The sequence below is a fragment of the Octopus bimaculoides genome, chromosome 3 (genome assembly GCF_046866305.1).
Source record: "Octopus bimaculoides isolate indiv1 chromosome 3, ASM4686630v1, whole genome shotgun sequence".
NCBI classification, from domain to species: domain Eukaryota; kingdom Metazoa; phylum Mollusca; class Cephalopoda; order Octopoda; family Octopodidae; genus Octopus; species Octopus bimaculoides.
The window spans coordinates 120611570-120628038 of NC_142930.1; the positions used below are offsets into that span (position 1 = coordinate 120611570).

General features: G+C 34.2%; 1 protein-coding gene across 1 annotated transcript in view; it reads left to right on the top strand.

The window, feature by feature from the left end:
* The first annotated feature begins 9842 nt into the window (after positions 1-9842).
* LOC128247286 (toll-like receptor 2 type-2) overlaps positions 9843-16469 on the top strand; it is a 28796-nt gene continuing 22169 nt past the window's right edge. The window contains exon 1 of the mRNA XM_089349509.1: positions 9843-10094. The gene's annotated coding sequence lies outside the window, so the exon portion shown is untranslated. The remainder of the gene's footprint in view (positions 10095-16469) is intronic.

A 16469-nucleotide genomic window follows, 5' to 3' on the forward strand; every position in this document is an offset into this window, starting at 1 on the left:
TTAATAATAATTCATGTTTATTTTTTTTCCTCTCTCTCAGGTTTGAACTATTATTCCTAAAACTTATTGTAATCTCGTCATAATTTTAATTATCTTCGAATTTATTAACGCTATTGTTATCGTTGTCATCATCATCATCACCATCAACATCATCACCGTTATCATGATCGTCGTCGGCGTCGTCATCATTAACATGACCACTAACAACGCCACATTTTCCTCCTCATCAGTCCCAACGCCAACTCTACATTCACCTCCTACGCTTCTTGCGCAATATCATCAAGATCATCATCATCATCATCTCTATCAATAGCAGCATCGACATCAACTGTTGGATACAACCTCCGCCGTTGATCATACTTCTAGACATTACAAGAGAATACATTGGAGTTAAAATTTTCTTACCATCGTCCGTGAAACTTTTGACGTTCTAGCTTTAAGTGTAAAAGAACAAATAGTTGTTAATGCAACGGACAATGATAAACTTCGGCTAAACCAGAAAACTAAGAAGAAAAATCACAAGTTACAACTATCAATATCAATGTCATAATCACTCTCTGCTGACCGTAATTATAATGTTTACAATATCTCGAATTACGATCTCGGGATTTGTACACTTTGAATGTATATATATATATATATATATATATATATATATATATACACATTTCAAAAGAATCACTGAACGAGGTATAAACAGTAACTGCACTACAACGTGGAATATATTTGTCATTTAAATGTGGCTAACCGCTAAGGGTGGATGCTACTGTAGCTTGTAGCCCCAGGAGAACACCTTCTCCAGCTGGCTATTGACACACTTTCTAAGCCCTATCAATATTTTCAAAGGGAAGCCATCCTTCCCATCATCGACCGGACGTGATACGCACTGATTCGAATTTCTGGGTATTTACCCATTGTCACCCTTAGTGGATAGTCACATTTAAGTGGCAAATATGTTACACGTATATATATATATATATATATATATATATATATATATATACGTGAAATATAAAAGTGATATATATATATATATATATATATATATATATATATATGAAGGGTTTAACAGAAAGTACTCAAGGAGAAAACAGTAGACGAAATCAGAGCAAACGAGAAACTACACAAAAACTTAACGGACGGGAAATTTAGACAAAGTCACGATGCACGGTATATTCGCAGCGGAGTTTTCCTCGTCGTTCAATGACCGAAAATATCATAGTGGTGTCATGCCATTACCATTGAGACCACTCAGTTTTGGAGGCGCTAGTGACGTTATGCTACTAGGAAAATTCTAGTGAATGTATACTAAGACAGAAACAAACAAGATATTTAAATACAAGAGGCAAAGATTTATGCATGTATAACAGCAAGAAGCTTTAGAGCTATATACAATAGAAGAAGAAAATATTAATTATACATATAACACAAATACAAGAGAAAGAGCTTTGCAGATATCGCACAAACTTAGTGGGGTTGCGCAAATATGAAAGGGAATAATTCACTAAAGGTTAGAATAGAACACATGTCGTCGATAACTTGATGGTGTTTAGAATTTGCACAAGAGCAAACATTTGTATTCAAACATATTATTGATTTAATCAGCCTGCCCACAGTGAGTGTGGGGTAATTTATAGTCGCGACAAGGTGAAAGATAATGTGAATCCAGATTTGATAAGATTCGAACTACGAATAGGAAGGTATGTAACTAAATTTCATCACAAGTCATTATTTTTCCGCTTGTCCATGAGTTTTGTCCTTCCACCACCCTTATGTCGAACCGCTAACTCAACGATTTTTCAGTTCTCCTTTAGCCTATCTAATTCATCATCTATGTCCCGAATATTATTCTGAAAACTTTTTTATTCTCATAATTAATTGATTATATAATGAATATAATTTTAGTTTCTCTATTTTTTTTTATTTTATTCGTTGTGACTTTTCCAAAACAAAAAAGTATTTTGGTTGATTGCCATTAATGAAAGAAATGTTGCTTCCGGTTTGGCAACACTGTTTATTTTGTTATGTCCGACAATTACTAAATTCAAGATATTGTAATCATAAGAGAAATTTGTAGAGAGGAAATTTACAAAAAGACAGAGACATGAATCAATTTGCTATCATTTTCTTTCATTTGACACAAAGATCTTGTAACATTGCGTGTATACAGTCAAACTAAAAACATTAAATTATTATTTTCTCGCCTACTTCTTAGGAAGGAAAAGTATTTAAAGGAAAAAAGATTATTCAGATTAACGTTTCACCAAAAACTTCCACTCGTGTTTATCATAATATGATATGATTGCTGAAATACTTCTTTAAATAATCGATATGGAAATGATAGCAAACGAAAATTACTTTATAATACATCAATTTATCCTTCGCATATTCAATTCTAAAAATGTAATTCATTTCACTGAAACGCTTCACAATTGTAAGGAAAGTGAGATTTGATTTTCTTCATATTTATATGTGCAACTTTGTGGTCTTTGATATCGTATTCCCTACATACATTATTATAAGAAATAATTGGAAAGCAATGTTTGGGGCAGGCAACTGAAAGAAATAACACTTTTTTTTTCTAAGATGTTATAAGATTTTGAACTTAGAATTTCATTTCCCTGTACCTAAAGATCTGTTAATGGCTGAGAATAATTCTTTACAGTAATGTTCTCTCATATAGTACGTGTAATGTAGTGTAAAGAATAAAATAACATCTGCACTATCCAATTGAGTATGAACGTTTGTAGAGGTCTAACTTTTAGAGCAACAATAAATTACATATCTAGTACTGCAAAGGAATAAAGGCTTGAAAAATGTGCTTATCTCAGTTGTACACAAACAAAATAAAAATTCTGTAGGGTAAGTATATTTCCCCAAAATATATAGATAATAAAATAGAATATATTAATTCTACTATATGTTATACTGCAAAATAAATTATAAAGTTACTTCCTTTTATTATTTAAGATTATAAGACTTATAGATTTGGGAAATGTTATAAAACTTATTTTCAATGAAATCTGATGCTATCAATTGAAAATATTCAGAATATCTTTCGAAATGATTATTGGCATTTGCATAATCCTTAAACAAGTCTCAACAATCGTTCGATAGCTGTCTAAGTATAACCTGTTTGCGTGTGCTCTAGAACACAACAATTATTTACCCGTATGAGTTTGGTATGCTGGTGGGGGGTGACTACTTGCTGTGGTGGTAGGTCTCTGGAGTACAATAGATTGTTGTTTTAAGTTTAGGTCTCCGTTCAAATTTTACTTATGACAACATCAGTTTTCTTTTTCTCTGCTGGGTTAACAAAATAAGCAGACCTATTATGACCCATTTCCCCAAAATAAGGATAAATTATTGTAGACTGCGTACACTAATACAGGATGCACCACACACGTATAGGCATACAAGCAGTTATCTAGACTAGGGTAATACGTATATATATACTTATGTTCTATATTATACACAGTCTTGGTCTTTTATCCCATTACGAAAAGTAAATCCTTATATATATATATATATATATATATATATATATATATATTGCTTTCGTTGTCCGAAAAAAGTTCGTTTTCCAGGTTCACGTTTATTGACGTCCTGTAGCCATATATACATGTATATATACATATATATGTAGGTATGCACATATATATGTATATATACATATATATATATATATATATATGTAGGTATGCACATATATATGTATATATACATATATATATATATATATATATATGCATATATATATATATGGGAGAATATACAAAAAATAACAACAGACGAGGACAGGTGGTGTAAATAACAAAAGTATATATTAGTATGACGCTCGGGAATACGGAAAGTCTTTGACGTTTCGAGCTACGCTCTTCAACAGAAAGAATACGGAGACAAGGAGAAAAACACGGAGAAAAAAGGATGATAAAGGAGGTTTACAAAAGTGGAAAAGTTCAAAAGTTTTTTAGACGTCGTGGTATATTGAAGCGATTTCCAATCAGAAGATGGGTCCAGTGTAAATCCGTGGGTAGGAGAGGTGCAGCCGGAGGGTATAAAGTTCAGAATCAAACAGTCCAGATCCAGAAGGAAAGAAGGTAGAATCCAAAAGTTGGTAGTGTGTGATGAGAGGAGACAGGATTAGCTGGTGCGACCACGTGAGCGTGTATTATATGTGGGAGAATATACAAAAAATAACAACAGACGAGGACAGGTGGTGTAAATAACAAAAGTATATATTAGTATGACGCTCGGGAATACGGAAAGTCTTTGACGTTTCGAGCTACGCTCTTCAACAGAAAGAATACGGAGACAAGGAGAAAAACACGGAGAAAAAAGGATGATAAAGGAGGTTTACAAAAGTGGAAAAGTTCAAAAGTTTTTTAGACGTCGTGGTATATTGAAGCGATTTCCAATCAGAAGATGGGTCCAGTGTAAATCCGTGGGTAGGAGAGGTGCAGCCGGAGGGTATAAAGTTCAGAATCAAACAGTCCAGATCCAGAAGGAAAGAAGGTAGAATCCAAAAGTTGGTAGTGTGTGATGAGAGGAGACAGGATTAGCTGGTGCGACCACGTGAGCGTGTATTATATGTGGGAGAATATACAAAAAATAACAACAGACGAGGACAGGTGGTGTAAATAACAAAAGTATATATTAGTATGACGCTCGGGAATACGGAAAGTCTTTGACGTTTCGAGCTACGCTCTTCAACAGAAAGAATACGGAGACAAGGAGAAAAACACGGAGAAAAAAGGATGATAAAGGAGGTTTACAAAAGTGGAAAAGTTCAAAAGTTTTTTAGACGTCGTGGTATATTGAAGCGATTTCCAATCAGAAGATGGGTCCAGTGTAAATCCGTGGGTAGGAGAGGTGCAGCCGGAGGGTATAAAGTTCAGAATCAAACAGTCCAGATCCAGAAGGAAAGAAGGTAGAATCCAAAAGTTGGTAGTGTGTGATGAGAGGAGACAGGATTAGCTGGTGCGACCACGTGAGCGTGTATTATATGTGGGAGAATATACAAAAAATAACAACAGACGAGGACAGGTGGTGTAAATAACAAAAGTATATATTAGTATGACGCTCGGGAATACGGAAAGTCTTTGACGTTTCGAGCTACGCTCTTCAACAGAAAGAATACGGAGACAAGGAGAAAAACACGGAGAAAAAAGGATGATAAAGGAGGTTTACAAAAGTGGAAAAGTTCAAAAGTTTTTTAGACGTCGTGGTATATTGAAGCGATTTCCAATCAGAAGATGGGTCCAGTGTAAATCCGTGGGTAGGAGAGGTGCAGCCGGAGGGTATAAAGTTCAGAATCAAACAGTCCAGATCCATAAGGAAAGAAGGTAGAATCCAAAAGTTGGTAGTGTGTGATGAGAGGAGACAGGATTAGCTGGTGCGACCACGACCGATGTTATATGATCGAAGACCACGCATCCATTTCCAAGTAAGATTTATCTCAATAATTCTGATGCGCACTCTACACTCTTTATTCTTCCTCCACTTATTCTTCTTTCTTACTGTTTTTCTTCTCCTCCCCTTCACCGTTTTCTTCCTCTCCCTCTCTCTCTCTCTCACTCTTCCTCCTTGACTCTCTCGTTGCTCACACGTGACAACCGGCTACCGTTCTTTTTTCTTCTTGCTTTACAAGTGATAAGACCTACTTTTGCCTGTCTATTGTCACAGATTCTTTCTTCAGCGTTCATCACTTCACCTCGTCACGGCTTAACAGCCCTCAACGTTTGTTTTTACTGTTCTCACTGTCCTGTTCTTTTGCTACCAGTTTAACCCTCCGTAAAAATCCCAAATTCTATTAATTTTTTCTTTGCGTGAAGGACTGTTTAACGAAGTCGCATCTTGTCCTAACCTTCGAAACGCAGAGTAGATAAAACAAGGGACAACTGATGAAGGGATTGTTCTTTATGTTGCCTGTCTCTTTTCTACATTTGCTTCTTTGGTTGTACGAAAAAGTTCGTTTCCCATATTTTTGTTGTTTTTTATGTTCCCGTTTTTCATTTTGTTCACGTTTTTTTTATGTCCAGTACCCATATATACATGCATATATATATATATATATATATATATATATATATATACGTAAGTATATACATATATCCATGTATATGTGCATATATATATTATATATATTATCATATGATCAAATGCCACGCATCCATTTCCAAGTAAGTATGTATGTATATATATCTATATATATGTTATATATACACACACACACACAGCCTTTCAATTCGTACCATGATTTCCCTATTACAGTGTATATATACACACACACCCACATACACATACACACACGAGATGATGCTGAAAAGTTCCTGGCTTTGGGTAATTATTTTATTCAAGATATTTCTCTCTCAGGTTCACACACTTATTGCAGCGGTCCTTCAGTTTTTCTAAGCCCTGTCAAAGAAGTCAGTATGTCGGGCTTCTAGCCAGGCGTTTCGAGACACACTTAAAGCCAGGAACTTTTCAGCACCACCTTGTATATGTATGTATGCGTATTATGCATGCATGTATGTGTGTATGTTTGTGAGTGTGTGTGAGTGCGTGTGTGTTCTATATGTATATATATGTATATATATACATATATATATATATATATATATGGTGTATATGATTGAATTTTATGCATGTGTGAGTGCACGTATATATAATTATTAAGTCAATTTACAAAAATAACGAAAATCAACTCAAACGTTCTCTGTCAAGCACATATACTGACTTATATTGATAGATCAATTTTCGACTTTAGCATTCAGTTCTTTAATTTTTATTTACTTATTTTCCTCCTTTTAAATAGATGAAACATCATTATGATTTTAGAACACGCGTTTCTATCATTTAGCCCTATCATTTTACTTTTTACGTTAACATCTTTTTGTTTCCATAAATATGTAAACGTGTTTTGTTTGTTATTCGTTATTCCTTCTCTTCTCCCGTGTCATAACGTAAGCGATATATAATAAAATACACCATAAAATAAAGTAAGCATATTGATTCAATATCAATAACGAAAATGTTAGTTTCTAGGTGATAGATTGTACTTAGAAAAAATTGAGACACTCCGTAAGGCCCCATTAATCACCAAAAATACAAAAATTGTTTTGGTGCAGCTATTGAATTTTGTCAAAGTAAAGTTAATGTTGTTGTTATTTTTCATGGTATTTGGAGGTGCTGTTAGGAGAAACTTCAAGTCGCGAATACAGTCTTTACAAAATTTATATATATATATATATATATATATATACAACAGCTGATCGATAATAAGCTAATAGATATTTTTACTTCAATAACTTATGGGACATGTCTTGTATACACATTTAGATATTAAATGTAAGAGGAAAAAAAAAGACAAAAATCACATTTTATGAGACATAAACCCTACAGAGTTGAGAGTTCGAATGCCTGTAAAACTGTGATTCTTCCTGTTTAATTTCTTTGTGTGTTTGTGTGTGTCTGTTTAGTGATTTTATTTTAAATATAAGTAGTAAAATTTACCACGTTCCCCACAAAATAGTAGTCAAACAAAAACAAATATTTGAGATTTTTACGTTTAAATCATTCTTGTAATAATGAAGATTTATAGATTATTGGCTTTCTGTTCGATTGCAGCCAAAATTTGATCGCTTCCCAGGTTCAAAGAACTACCGACCCTCCCTAAATACATCAAACCAATAAGGAACATTAATAAATATATAGAAAAAAAAAGGAAGAATAATGATTTTGATATTGCAAACAAGGCCGCAAATTTTTGATGTTGCGTGGAATCGATGGCAGTTTAGTGCTTTGCCACTCATTTATATTAACTCTCTCTCTCCCTCACTCCCGCTGTCACTCACTCTCTCACACATACATAACCTATGCATATATATATATATATATATATCATTATTAATAAATTATAGGGTGGCAAAGAAAATTTTAGAAATTTTATTTACCACCAGTGGCCTAGCGAGAGTAAAAACAGTCAATAGACTATGTATTATTCATTAGAAATGCAGAGACGCCTATAATAGGACATCTACTCGCTAGAAATAGCAGCAAAAATACTACATACCACAAAAGTTAGGGATAATTTCGAAAGGAAATGAAAAATAAAAACTTTTACCAATCTATATTCTGTACCATGGTTTCAAGTCAATTTTAGTAAGATAAAGATTATATCTTACAAGGTCAGACTTTCGTCAGCAGAATTGACCAGACAACATATGAAGCACGAATCAGTACGCCGCATGGTTCGTGTTTTTATGTCTAACTTTTCAAAATATACCGCGTATTTACGGTTTACCTAATCGGCAGCAAATACAAAAATGCAAAATGCCGAAATTCCTACAGAAAATCATCCAAAAAGAATTTTATCATTATTAATAAATTATAGGGTGGCAAAGAAAATTTTAGAAATTTTATTTACCACCAGTGGCCTAGCGAGAGTAAAAACAGTCAATAGACTATGTATTATTCATTAGAAATGCAGAGACGCCTATAATAGGACATCTACTCGCTAGAAATAGCAGCAAAAATACTACATACCACAAAAGTTAGGGATAATTTCGAAAGGAAATGAAAAATAAAAACTTTTACCAATCTATATTCTGTACCATGGTTACAAGTCAATTTTAGTAAGATAAAGATTATATCTTACAAGGTCAGACTTTCGTCAGCAGAATTGACCAGACAACATATGAAGCACGAATCAGTACGCCGCATGGTTCGTGTTTTTATGTCTAATTTTTCAAAATATACCGCGTATTTACGGTTTACCTAATCGGCAGCAAATACAAAAATGCAAAATGCCGAAATTCCTACAGAAAATCATCCAAAAAGAATTTTATCATTATTAATAAATTATAGGGTGGCAAAGAAAATTTTAGAAATTTTATTTACCACCAGTGGCCTAGCGAGAGTAAAAACAGTCAATAGACTATGTATTATTCATTAGAAATGCAGAGACGTCTATAATAGGTCATCTACTCGCTAGAAATAGCAGCAAAAATACTACATACCACAAAAGTTAGGGATAATTTCGAAAGGAAATGAAAAATAAAAACTTTTACCAATCTATATTCTGTACCATGGTTTCAAGTCAATTTTAGTAAGATAAAGATTATATCTTACAAGGTCAGACTTTCGTCAGCAGAATTAACAAGACAACATATGAAGCACGAATGAGTACGCCGCATGGTTCGTGTTTTTATGTCTAATTTTTCAAAATATACCGCGTATTTACGGTTTACCTAATCGGCAGCAAATACAAAAATGCAAAATGCCGAAATTCCTACAGAAAATCATCCAAAAAGAATTTTATCATTATTAATAAATTATAGGGTGGCAAAGAAAATTTTAGAAATTTTATTTACCACCAGTGGCCTAGCGAGAGTAAAAACAGTCAATAGACTATGTATTATTCATTAGAAATGCAGAGACGTCTATAATAGGTCATCTACTCGCTAGAAATAGCAGCAAAAATACTACATACCACAAAAGTTAGGGATAATTTCGAAAGGAAATGAAAAATAAAAACTTTTACCAATCTATATTCTGTACCATGGTTTCAAGTCAATTTTAGTAAGATAAAGATTATATCTTACAAGGTCAGACTTTCGTCAGCAGAATTAACAAGACAACATATGAAGCACGAATGAGTACGCCGCATGGTTCGTGTTTTTATGTCTAATTTTTCAAAATATACCGCGTATTTACGGTTTACCTAATCGGCAGCAAATACAAAAATGCAAAATGCCGAAATTCCTACAGAAAATCATCCACTGGTGGTAAATAAAATTTCAAAAATTTTCTTTGCCACCCTATAATAATTTATTAATAATGATAAAATTCTTTTTGGATGATTTTCTGTAGGAATTTCGGCATTTTGCATTTTTGTATTTGCTGCCGATTAGGTAAACCGTAAATACGCGGTATATTTTGAAAAATTAGACATAAAAACACGAACCATGCGGCGTACTGATTCGTGCTTCATATGTTGTCTGGTCAATTCTGCTGACGAAAGTCTGACCTTGTAAGATATAATCTTTATCTTACTAAAATTGACTTGAAACCATGGTACAGAATATAGATTGGTAAAAGTTTTTATTTTTCATTTCCTTTCGAAATTATCCCTAACTTTTGTGGTATGTAGTATTTTTGCTGCTATTTCTAGCGAGTAGATGTCCTATTATAGGCGTCTCTGCATTTCTAATGAATATATATATATATATATATATATATATATATATATATATATATATATATATATACACTGACACACGCGCGTGTATTTGTGTGCGTGTGTGTTTGTGTGTACGGGTGTGTATGTATATTAATGGTTATGTTTTATATATAGACAGTTATACTTAACATTGAAACATTAACTGTGAAAGCAATGAAATCCTATATATAAAGTATAAATATATTTTTTCAAGGAAAATTTAAAAGAGGGTGGCCACTGAAAAAAATTTAAATTGCTATGAAATATTCTTTGTGAATACATTTGTGTATGTAAGTGTATATTTGTGTGTGTGTATGTATGTGTGTGTGTATGTGTGTGTGTGTGTGTGTGTGTGTGTGTGTTTTATACAGCAGCTCCGTGTCGCTAGGAATATGGTGTTCAGTACAAGCTTGCATGTAATTGCTCTGGAACTGCAAGTAACTAATCGAGTCGCTGTTCTGCGACGATAATTTTAATACCACATGAAATAAATTTAAATTTTGTGAATTATTAAACGGCCAGAATCTTTTTTTTTCTTTTGTTTTTTTCACCATGTAATTGCTACAGTTTCAACACAATGTCACAAACCAACTAATTTTGCTAGAAAAGCATAACTCTGAAATTATCGATTTCAAGTTTTGGTACGAGGTCAACAATTTCGGGGAAAGGGGTAAATCAATTGCATCAACACCTGTTCCCAACAGGGACTTATTTTATCGACCGCGAAATGATAAAATGTAAAGTCGACCTCAGCGGAATTTGAACTCAGAACGTAAAGACGGATGAAATGCCGCTAAGCATTTTTCCCGGCGTACTAACGGTTCTGTCAGCTCACCGCCTGTAGCTTTGAAATTATCGATCATGCTTTTCTATTCCCACACTCTATCCAATTTATTTTAATTTCAAAACACTTATAAATTGTTCGTTTTACCATTTCTTGTCCGGTGATGTTTTCGTTACAAGTTGGCGAAATATCTGTGTATAGGTTTTGTTCCGAACCTTAGCAGTTACATCTGGACAGTTTTCATTGGTCTGTTTCTTCTTTCTCGTCATGCACGATCCAGGTGAGTGCTGACTGGTAGTGTCACGTACATTGTTCGATAATATGTTTATGCCGCGTCAATATATTGTTATAGTACTCGATGGAAAAACCTGCTACAGTAGCCAGTCAGGAACTCATAAAAGGTTTCAGTTCTACATACATATGTAAAGACCCTGGCAGTGATGAAATCCTTAATTTGTGACTGAAGTGCATAACCAGTGCTTAGAATGTGTAACAGCAGTAATCATGGAACTGGTAACACGGTCAGTATCAATACCTGAATAGCTGCTCAGAAGGAAAAACAATATTAATTGCAGTAGAAAACGCTAAGACTACTGATCTATAGTTTGTTTTGCAACAACGTAGAAAGCCTTAACATCTGTAATTTTTAAAAGTCTGGGTGCTAATTCGGAAACCAAATAATACCTTCGAGAAGGATGCCATGTAAAATGATGTATGGCTGTAAAGAGTATCCATTGGAGAATCGAGTAATTATAGACGATAATAAATAGAAGGTAAAGTACTTAGTATGGAATCGAGTGGTTACCGAAAAGCGTTTGGTAAAATACCATAATATCGAATATGGAAAATATTCCATTTATGTAAGGCGGTACCAATTTCAGCATGGTATATCATCCATGCTTTGTCAACGTGTGTAGTGATGATACAAGAAGAAGCCAAGCGAATCCACTGAAAACCAACATTATAACCATTGAGAACAGAAACCTATCAAGAAGACTCTAATCATTTCTTGTCTACATACCTCAAACTCGTGGCTCCACTTCTGAAGACAGCATCTTCTTCCAAGCCCTCAAAGCGAGCTCCTTGCTTGCGTCTGTTCCATCTACTGTGTGTCCAAGTATAGTACACTGGAACCTCAACATGCAACAGACAATAACCTTAGGAGACACATCTACATCGCACATTGCCCTTTCCAACTATACTCCGAAGAATCGCTGTGCACTTTTTGGACCATTGAAAACCTCATTAGAATTTCAGGAAGATTTACAAGATCCTTGCACAATACAGTGGACACGGGTTAGCGTAAACGTTGACCATATGAATCATCAGTTTTCATAATTGTATGAATGAATAACCACTACCTTCTATTCTTATATACATCCTGTCACACTAGTTCCCAACATCATTGCGATACCTTTTCGGATCTTGTATACTGCATAAAGAGAGATAAATACCAACCTGTACCTGTCGATACGCATCGCTATCCAAGAAATGAAAAGGCAACAAAGGTATAAGTAACGACGCTGTATATCTTAACCCTGACATTGATGTTTCTACAGTCTATTAGTTGTTTGATTAGCATTCATCAAAAAACAACCATCCACTCAATTACGGACTGCAAATACAGCCAATATGCCCAATCAGAATATATGATCAGAGAGTACACCATATACATAGAATGCTTGATGTGTTGTTGACTTATATCATTTTGTTGTTTCATTATCATATTGTGTAACTATACTTGCCTTCTCTTTTTATATATAACTTTCTTATGTCTGTGTGTCTGATTTATCAATCGGCACTCACATGGTTCCGTATCCACGCACAATGAATAGGCACGTTTATGTGTCTATTCATTTTTACTTATATAGATGTGGAAGTATCCATGAACAGAGTTCTGATTAAGTGTATGTGTGAGCGTATAAAACCACGAAGAGGCACCTATAGACGTATGTAGCTTGACCCAGTGGTGCTCAGCAAAGAATGTGTGATTCCTCACCAAGCGATATCGTACCTTTAGCCATTAATCAGCACCGACTCTATTAATACGTACTTAATTTTGTAGGCGAGCGTGTATAAGTGAACCAGACCACGCGTTTGGGAGTGCTTGTATGTGTACGTGCGCCATATTACGCATGTGTGGGTGTTTGTGTATCCATAGCTATTAACAATTGTATGTAATAATTATTTTTGATTTGTTGTATATTTGTTTCTTTTTGTATCTGATCTTTGTTATTGATCTTCTATAAGAGTGAAGTAGTATCCCTTAATTTGTCATTTCTCCAAATGATAATCAAGAAGATAACAGGCAATAATAAGTTGTGCAAAACAGTTTATTTTTAAGGAGATACCTCTTGAAATCGCTTGATGAGACATATCTACACCGAGGGATACAGCCAAACCAGTTATGTATCCCACTTGCGAGGAATCAATATAAGATGGGTCGGAACGATTATAGTGATCAATAAAGGTTTTCGTATTTTCCTTCTTCAGTCTCTCTCATTAATTACATACACAACGAACACTAAATCAATGAACGTGCTCTACCGACAATTTACCAGGTGTATACCATTCGATTTATTAACTACTATATATACGTACACACACACACCACAGACACACACACACACACACACACACATATATATATATATATATATATATATATATATATATATATGTATATATATATATATATATATATATGTATATATATATGCATATACACACAAATTCAAGAGTAGTGAATCTGTAAAGATACAACACATTAAAGAGAAAGAACGTTAGAAAATAACAATAAATATCAATACACAAGAGTCACACAAATATCGAACTGTGTTATAAAGTCCATAATATACCGGAAGTTAGGTTAGTTTAAAACATTAAACAAAAATGCCAGTTATCTTCTAAAAGTGTCCGAAAGGTGATATATTTTAGCACATGCAAATCTGTAGAAATGAAGACAAGCTACCGATACATGTAGAAAAGAACAAAACAGTAACAACAGCGGGAGTGGAAAACATATTTAGAAGTCAAGGTAATAGGAAACAGTTTATTATAATGTGATAACAAGAAAACATACGTTTCTCTCTATAACGCAAAACAGTCATGTAACTTGAAGCGAACTCCTAAGGAAAACGATTTATATAAAAACAAATCAGCAGAAAATGGCTATAATATAAAGAGAAAATCTTTTAAAACATGGAGAGAAAACCTGTATCATTGCCAATACCCTACAATAGTTGACAAACAAGTAGTAAACTAAAGGGAAAGCCGATAAGCGAATTCTAATATTTGCCATACAGGATTTTTTTTTTTTTTTGCATTTTCTGTTTCTCAACATTGTGTAACCTCCATTTTATCTTTTAGATGTTCGCGATTTCTGTTGTTTGTCATTTTCCTTCATGTCTTCATGACTATCTGTAATTTCAGCATCTGTTTTTGTATTTCTTGGCATGTCTAAAGATAGAAAACTCTTTCTTTCTTCTTTGTTTGTTTGTTTGGGTTTTTTTTTTGTTTTTTGTTTTTTGTACGTAGCAATGGTTCCCTACCAAATATATTTGTAGTTCTGTGATGAATATTTTGAAATAGTTTTGTAGTTGAATAAGGTTGTCACTACCTCGTATTCGTGATAAACATAATATTTCTATATCATGTATAAAACGGTGTCTTCTAAACGCAGTGGATATTTTCCTTGTTTTCCTGTCTAGTTTTCTTATCTTCGTGTTTTCTCCATTTATATGCGTTGCGCATTGCACTTTCATTAACTCCTGAGTATTTGTATGCTAGTGTTTGGTATAATTTTCTTATCTCAGTCCTTTTATCTAACGCAAAATTAATGTTCTTAATTAATTTTCCTTTCTTGTAGTTCACCATGGTACACTTTTTTATGGTGAATCATGTATCGATTTCCTTGTTAAATCTATGTACTGTCTGTAGTAGTAATTCTATTTGTTTATCATACACAACAAACTTGAGCTTATCCATATAAAGAATATGGTTGATTGTTCTACCGTAGCATGCAGTTCCATCTTTGTTTAACATTAACCCTTTTAAAAAATGGGGATGTGGAAAGAGGGAATCCACTTATATTATAAATGGAGCAAGGCTTAGTATTCATAATTCTTCTCTTTTATAACCAAAAACCGTTTATGATTTATAAGTTTCATGCTTTTTCTGTTACTAATGCTAACTTACATGCGACCATTATTTTCCAAAGAATTCTAGTAGTAAATCCATGAACATTTGCAGCATTTTCTTGGTCTTTTCTTAAAAAGAGATTATTTTGCCTAATAGTATGATGCTATTAACGTTAATACTTCTTTGATTGCAGGAAAACACATAATAGTCGTGTCACTTTCATGAAAGATTGTGATTTTTGCAGCTTCGAAAATTAAGCTGGTGTTTCCGTTTACTGCGTCAATCATGTGTTGTCTCTGATTCAGTCAGCATTATTTCTTTATTTCTTAGCATTGTTTAACTTCTGTGCTAGCACCATATGTGTCCACGTTAAATGTTTTGTCCAGAAGTCGGAAGCCCAGTGGTGTATTCGTTTCTATATTTCTAGCATCTCCGATACTTCTGTTATGGACAGCCACAGTTTTTCTAATGATTGTTTGTTCCTTCTCGAGCCATACCTGGTACATGAGGGCCGGTTTCCCGGTTTCATTGGCATATAGGTTCCGCACCTGGGGGAAGCCGGTCCGCCTCAGGTGAGTTGCTAGATGCAGAAGGAAAGGGTGAGAGAAAGAGTCAGCAGAAGTTCACTATTACCTTCTGCCGGAACCGTTCATAAACACACACATGGCCCGGTCTGAGATTCGAACCCGCGCTCCTTCGACCGCGAGTCCGCTGCTCTAATCACTAGGCCATGTGTTATTTTGATCACTCTTTTCTGCACTGATTCCTAAGCTGCCAATACTGCTCCTCGTGAGTCCTCTAATTTTCATACTATAAGCGTTGCATTAATAGAATAATTTGTACTTCAGATATTTTCTGTCGGAGGGGATTTGTTTTGCTTTTCATACAATCTCTGGTGTTTTCCAAATGTATGGATTATTCAGACTAAATGGGTCAGACTAAAGCGTTATCATGGCCCGTATGACAGACTTTAACAGACAGTGTGTATATATATATACACACACACACACACACACACACACACACACACACACACACACACACACACACATTCACAGCAAGTTGCTTTACACCTATTAAACTTTAATTTTTTTTTTTTTTTGTCACCGGGTCAAACGCCTTAGTTTGATCGAAATTTTTCCTGTTTCGGTTCGCTTTTCTTCACCCAGTACACTGAAAATCTTGTTTTAGTATTATCCTTAAACGCGCATATGTGTGTGTGTGTGTGTGTATTTATATATGTATATAGATAGACAGACGGACGGACGGATGAATGGATGGATAGATTTTGTTTTCCATTCTACATGGTATATAAAAGTAAGA